This window comes from Thamnophis elegans, chromosome 9, assembly GCF_009769535.1.
Source record: "Thamnophis elegans isolate rThaEle1 chromosome 9, rThaEle1.pri, whole genome shotgun sequence".
Classification (NCBI taxonomy): Eukaryota; Metazoa; Chordata; class Lepidosauria; order Squamata; family Colubridae; genus Thamnophis; species Thamnophis elegans.
Window position 1 is genome coordinate 52,302,597 of NC_045549.1, and position 7,372 is coordinate 52,309,968.

General features: G+C 36.9%; 1 long non-coding RNA gene across 1 annotated transcript in view; it reads right to left on the minus strand.

Annotated features, from left to right (window-relative positions):
* LOC116512985 overlaps nt 1–7,334 on the minus strand; it is a 154,067-nt gene extending 146,733 nt beyond the window's left edge. The window contains exon 1 of the long non-coding RNA XR_004255949.1: nt 7,154–7,334. This is a non-coding gene — a long non-coding RNA (uncharacterized LOC116512985). The remainder of the gene's footprint in view (nt 1–7,153) is intronic.
* Nucleotides 7,335–7,372: the final 38 nt, after the last annotated feature.

The window sequence follows — 7,372 nt, forward strand, 5'->3', positions numbered from 1 at the left end:
GGAGCCTGGGGAGGGGTCACGCATGCATGCACAGTTGGGCAGAGAGATTGAGTGGGCATGTGCATGTGTGTAATTTTGGCACGCCGTAAGAAAAAGGTTTGCTATCATTTCAGACAAATCATTTCAGACAAATGGTTGTCCAATTTCTTCTTAAAAACCTCCAGTTTTGGAGCACCCACAACTTCTGGAGGCAAGTTGTTCCTCTGATATATTGTTTTATCAGGAAATTTCTCCTTCTAGGTTGCTTCTCATTTCCACACATTACTTCTTGTCCTGCTTTCAGGTGCTTTGGAGAATAGTTTCACTCCCTCTGCTTTGAGGCAACCCCCGAGATATTGGAACACTGCTATCATGTCACCACTAGCCCTTATTTTCATTAACTAGACACACACAATTCCTACAACTGTTCTTTATATGTTTTAGCCTCGTCCCCTAATCATCTTTGATCCTTTTCTCTGTACTCCTTCTAGAGTCTCCACAACTTTTTTACATCGTGGTGACCAAAACTAGATATAGTATTCAAAGTGTTGCCTTACTAAGGCATTATAAAGTGGCATTAACACTTCATGTTGTCTTGATTCCATCCTTCTGTTACTGCAGTCTAGAATTGTATTGGCTTTTTTGGCAGCTGCAGCATACTGCTGCCTCATATTTAAGTGATTATGCATTAGGACTTCAAGATCCCTTACTTTAATCTTTTGAGTCAAGTACCACCTATCCTATACCTGCCATAACAATTTTACTCTGGATTCAATCAATTTCACCAGCCATTTTGGGAGGGAAGGGGCAAAAGATGGACTCAGCCCAGCATCAGTTAGTTATTTTAGGCTGGTATAGGTAGATATACTTTCTCCTTTCTAATCTCTTCCAGGGCCATTCTGCTATACGTAGTGGAAGTTCAGCAGCGGTCTAAGTTGGTAAGGAGCCACATTTTTCCATTCTCTGCCATTTTATGGCACCATTTTCCATGTTTTTGATGCTAAAGAAATTATAAAGAAATTATAACGAAACCTGAGACCAAAACATCCTTGTGCACAGCTATCGCAATTCCCAAGTTCTGTTCTTTTAATAAGTTTATGCAGTATTGCCAAAAAAATAATTCCCTTGCTCCCCCCCCCCCCGCGCCTTATATATTTAAAATGTAAAAACACTCATCATTTGCACTAGGAATTTCCTACTACTCATTTCAGTAAAGCAGAGATACTCAGTCATAGGCTGGATGCAGCTGCAAATTCCTTTTATTTGATTCAGAGTCGTATTGCCCTGATTTGGCAGAAAAACAGAAATTAATGGTAGACATTTAAATGCATTTCTCTAACAATTAAAAAAATGATTAGGTAATTAAAAACCCAGGTCCACCAAAAGCAAGAATAAAAGAAATATCCAAAGTATTCTCTGGTAAGTTTACAATGTAATTATCACAATTTCTTTAGTCCTTGGAGACTATTAAAAAGAGTGTGGTGGTTTTTTTTGTGTGGCCATAAAAACTTTTATTTTCCCCAACAAATGTACTGAGTCTAGAGAAAGGCTAAATATGGTTTGGAGAATATACTCATGTTTCCCCCAAAATAAGACAGGGTCTTATTTTGACCCCCACCCCCCCCGAAATAAGCAGTTGGCTTTATTTTTGGGGAGGTCTTATTATTTTTGGGGTGCAAGAGGCAGCAAACATGGTCCTCTCATGGCTGCTGTGTCTTATGCATTACTGGGCCTGCCACTCTTTTTGCGGCAGCCATTAGCATGACAGAAAGGGCAGTGCCTAGGGTTGCAGGAGCTGCTGTTAGGTAAGGGCATGTGGTGTTCATGGAGCATGTTCCCCTCTTCTTTCCCCTCCTCCGGCCTCACCTCATGTTGTTTGCGTGGCAAGCAACCAGAGAAAATGGCGGAGACCAGCTGCACATTTAAATATTTTTGGAAGGGCTTATTTTAATCCATGCGCTCAAAAGCCCGCTTGGGTTTATTATCCGGGTGTGTGTGTCATATTTTGGGGAAAACAGGGTATATAATACATAATTTGTATTGTATGGGACAATAGTTTGCTGTGTCACAGTTACTTTCATGGATAGGGTTTTATAGAAGTCTCTGATTTCATTGCAGGTTACTCTGAGTCTTAGAAGAGACTTTTATAAAGCTTAACTACCTGCTTCAAGCAACTTTGTATTTCAATCAGATTTCAGGCAATACTTAAAACTACTTTCTTCATTCAAATAATAAAGAAAAATAGCTTAACAAACCAGATCTTAATGTCCAAGGGTCAGAAGGAAAACTCAGCTCATACTAACTGGTATAAAATAAAGTTTAAAGTTTTATTAAATATTCAAAATGTCTTAAAAATATGAATATGTAAGTTGGATGATTTAACTGGAAAAGTCTTCTCCAACTTGAAAAATAATTTTTAAATCAGGTTATGAAACAAGTTGCAATGGTTGTTCTAAGTCCCTATTATTGTAATGCATGACATTGTTAAAACTTTATAAAGTTGTAAACAAATTAATAAAAAAAATCAATTGCAGCAGTATAATGTGCTCTGTTAGAAGCTAGGTATGAAAACTTTGAAGTGGGCTATTTTTACTATTATTGAAGAGAAATATATTAAACACTCTTGAAGTAAAAAAGCAAGACACATTAAAGTACTATGATAAAAACATATTTTTCTGAATATGTAAATAATTACACAGAACAATTCTCTAGATGAAAAACAACAGACTATAATAACAGATACAAAGTATTATTTTTTATTACAGTTCAAGGCTTTTGGCTACAATCTTATATTCACTTCCCTGAATTAAAACTATGTTCAACTTACGACTTACTGAACATTAAAAATTTTATAGTAATAAATATTCCAGTTATAAAATAAATCATGTGGCAGAATAAATAGCTCAATGAATTTAAATCATGTAGTTCTTTTCTAATTACCAGCAAGGTAGAAATTAATGTCCCTGATACTTCTCAAGGAAAAAGTGTTAATATAGCACATTATTACTGAAAAGCTCTTATCCTAATGAAGATCAGTCTTGTTTTCACAAATTACCATATCTGCACATATTCTTATATAGAATGAGAGCTAAAGTCCCCTGGTAATGAGAAGACAGGAGAGATTGGCCAAAATATTAAATTTGTTTCACCTCCTCCATTTTCTGTGACTGGTTCACTCGCGGATTTTTTAATAAGAAAATTATCCCTCCTTTTAGTTTAAAACAATGAAATTCCCATTGAAGACCTGAACACAATTTTATTTCTTTGGAATGAATTATACCTAACAGCTATCACAAGAGAATAAGATAATATCAAAATACAGATAGTATGACAATAATTCTCAAATATGAATTGGACTAAGTTGCAGATTTGAATAACTGTTTATTGCTTAGAAACTATTGTTTAGCTCTCCTATTATGCATTAATGTTCCAAATGTTGGAAATCCTGTAATAAATTAAAACACATAAAACCATATAAAATAAATAGCATATAATAAATTTAAATCATTTCTTAAAGTAAGAATTAGAAAAAAATATTTTTAATTAGTAAACATGTGGTATGTAAGTTTAGGTGCTATTGATATTTCTATCTCCATAACCCACCCTAGTGGGCTCTATTAGAGGTTAGCAAAACAATCCACCTTCATTCTCCAATTGTTGCACAAATGCTAACAAAACAACTGTAAATAATTCATAGCAAAATATGAATTCAGAAGCATGAAATATCTTAAACGTGAACAAGTTTTAGCTTGTGCTCATGAAATAATATATGAAAAACCCAGTGTTTTCATTTGGCTTAGGTCCCCTGCTTCTACAAAAGGCATCTAGAACTATATTTGCAGATGATTTTTCGGCTCTTCCGACTAGAATGAACCACAGGCTTTCTTCCTAAATAAAATGGTTGTAAATAAGCATTGTACAATCTATTCAGTGGACTTCACTGAGAAAATAGGAATGAATCAAAGGACAGATATTATATACACATAACCCTCACGTTATGTCCACTATTAGCCTAAAGTTTCTGTTGTTAAACAAGACATTTGTTAGGTAAATTTTGCCCCATTTTACAATATTTCTTGCCACAGTTAAGTGAATCACTGCAGTTAAGTTAGTAACATGGCTGTCAATTGAATTTGGTTTCCCCATTGACTTTGCTTCTCCAAAGGTCGCAGAAGGTGATCACATGATCCTGGGACACTGCAACTATCATAAATATGAGTCAGTTGCCAAGCATCTGAATTTTGATCAGATGATGATGGCACTGTTGCAATGGTCGAAAGTGTGAAAAATAGTCATGTCACTTTTTTCAGTGCTGCTGTAATATCGAACAGCACTAAATGAACTGTGATAAGTCAAGGACTACTTGTATCCTGTCCACCAAACACCACAGAAGCCATTGTATTTATGTTTATGACTTTCAGAAAATCTTGGAAGGGTGGGATGCCTTGTAGCATATTCTTTATCTGTACCATGTTCAAACAGGAAGTATAAACAAGGTTTTGCACTAGCTAATAATTTGGGTGTATTTTTAGTTAATCAGCTCAAAATTTATTTTACAGTTGGTTCAAATTGGTTTCTGTAAAAGGTATCTGACTAGTTCATCACATAGACTTTGGTGTCTTCTCAATAAAGGTTTCTGTTGAAACAGGTAGATAATTTTAGCTGGTAAATGGTATCTTCAGCTAAAGTAATGTTTGAATATAACAAACAATATTTTTTTTTGTTTGACAGAAATCACAACATATTATAAGTTTTTTCAAAAACCAAGACTAAAAGACTAGAATACTATGGTTTAGGTGCAACTCAGTACAATGTGTTTGCCCAAAGGGATAGTAAACTACTCCAGACTCACATTAAAATAACTCTGCACATAAACTGATGATAAAATGTAACTAATATGCAGATAATCCTTATCTAGCAACCACAATCGGAACCCACAACTTGTTCCTCAAGCCACACTGTTAAGTAGAGAAATCAAGCGTCAACAACTGTTTAGGATTTTACAGGTGCTGGGATGATTAGCAAAAAAGGAAATAATGCTTGAATTTATATTCATAAGAGAAAGGGATTACAAGAGAGAGAGAGAGGGGGGGGGAGGGAGGGAGGGAGGGAGGGGGAGAGAGGCAGAGAGACAGAGACACTGATGGTCGTAAATGTAGATATTGTTCATAAAATTATTTTTATTACTATCATAACTTCAAATGGTTTCTGCCTGCCTGAGTCACTAAACAAGGTTACCAATAATCATTAATAATCAATATAATTATATAATTTATTACAATAACAGACAAGTACAAACCACCCACAAGTGATTCAAGTGGATCAGAAATAAACCAAATAAACCAAAACAGTTTTTCCATATGCTTTGCTCTTGACATGACAACTCTTTTGACCGTTCTGCTTTAGCTGTTGTAATTGGAAGCCGACTCTTACAACTGCAGTATTATCTTTTAAATTTTCCTCTGTAGGTCAGTACAATTATAGTCCTGCTATTGCTTAGGCCTTCAGATGACTAACTAAATAAATGGCCATCTTGTTACTCTATGTGCCAAATGCATTAATACGCAGAACCCAATTTTCTCAGTAAGCATGCAGCTTTAGAGCCTAATAGAACACTATTTGGTTCACAAATCAACTAAACTTTAATTTATTTTGGTTGATTTTGGCTTAGCATGCTTTGTGAATTCAGTCAGAATTGATGTTTTAGTTATTCAAAGGTGGTTTATATAAGGCATAGTTAAACAATTATGGCTTATTAGTAGTGCATCAACTCAATTACATATAAAATCCAATCTTTCCTCCAATCTGCAATGGTTGTCAGTCTGCTTTCAGGTCCAATTCAAGATGTTGATTTTAATGTTTATAGCCCTTCAAGGCTTGGGACTGGGCGAAAAACTGCTTATTTCAGCCCCTCTTATTAGATTGAGCAGAGAAGGCATACTGTGGGTTCTAGCAGTTGAAGATCTAAACTTGATGATCCCAGCAGACCTTCTCTGCTGTGGCAGTGGCACTCACCATTAGATTAGCTCCATTCCTTTTGATAGTCCTGAAAGCGATCAAGATCTGGCCATGTTATCAGGCCTGAGGCTCCCAGGGAACCAGAGATATCCTTGGATGTCTCCCATCACTGAGAACGGTTGTATCTTCTCTTTGCCTAGTATATTGCATATATCAGGGGTCCCCACAGCCCACTACTGGGCTACGGCCTATTTGCAAGCAGGCTGCATGAGGGCCCTGCTGGTGCATGCGCATGCATGCAGGTGCACAGCCCTTGTGCGAATGTTGTAGGGGCTCAAGGCTCTAGTCGTACAAGCGTCACAGGCACTCGGAGCCGCTTGCGGCCATACTCAGGGCAGAGCGTGCACCTAGCCTCACACATTATTTATTATTTTTTTATTTATTTTTTTATTTATTTATTTACAAAACCCTTCTGGGCTGGCAACCTGGAAGGTTGGGGAATTCTAATGTATATGATATTGTATATTGTATATTATTTCTTCTAGTAGATTTCTATTTATATATATCATTCTATGTGTGTGGTTCTTATCCAATTGCTGTCTGCTGCCCAGAGTTCTTTTTTGTGAGGTTGGCAGCTATATAAATTTGATTAATAATAAAAGTATTTGGGAATTAGGTATGTCTAGTCTAGTGAAAAGAAGAACTGGGGGTGACATGATAGCAGTGTTCTAATATTTCAGGGGCCACCACAAAGAAGTCAATCTATTTTCCAAAGCATCAGAAGGCAAGAAACAATGGAGGGAAATTAATAAAGGAGGGAAGCAAGCTAGACCAAAGGAGAAATTTCTTAACTGTAACAATTAACCAGTGGAACAGCTGTCCTTCAGAAGTTGTGGATGCTCCATCACTTTTAAGATGAGACTTGTCTGGAATGCATAAGTTCTCCTGTTTGAGCAGGGGATTGGGCTAGAAGAAATTAAAATTCTAATGCAAACTTCAAAGATAATGAGAAATGTAATTAATCCTACTGATAGAATGCTGATACTTGGACTTGACTTTGTCTAAGATATCATGCTCCGGTACTGGTTCAATCTCTATTTGGAGCCCAGAACCCGTGGGTTAAGCAAACAACGACTGAGTTAAACACGAGCGAGCCTGCAAACGCAGTCAATGAGCTCTAAAAATAATTTAGAACCGCATTCTCTCAATTTCCTACCCCCAACATCCTTAGTCAGCTTCTTCCTTTCTGAAAGCTTGCTTGCTTGCTCGCTCCCACGACCCACTTCCGAACTAGGCTTCTCACAGCCTTCTTAACTACCCACTTCCGAACTAGGCTTCCCCCAACTCCAACCCCTGAGAGACATCAGAGGGAAACTAGAAGCGCTTCCGCCGTCCGATGTAGGCTCTAAGCGGCGGCCGAATAACATCCGAATGC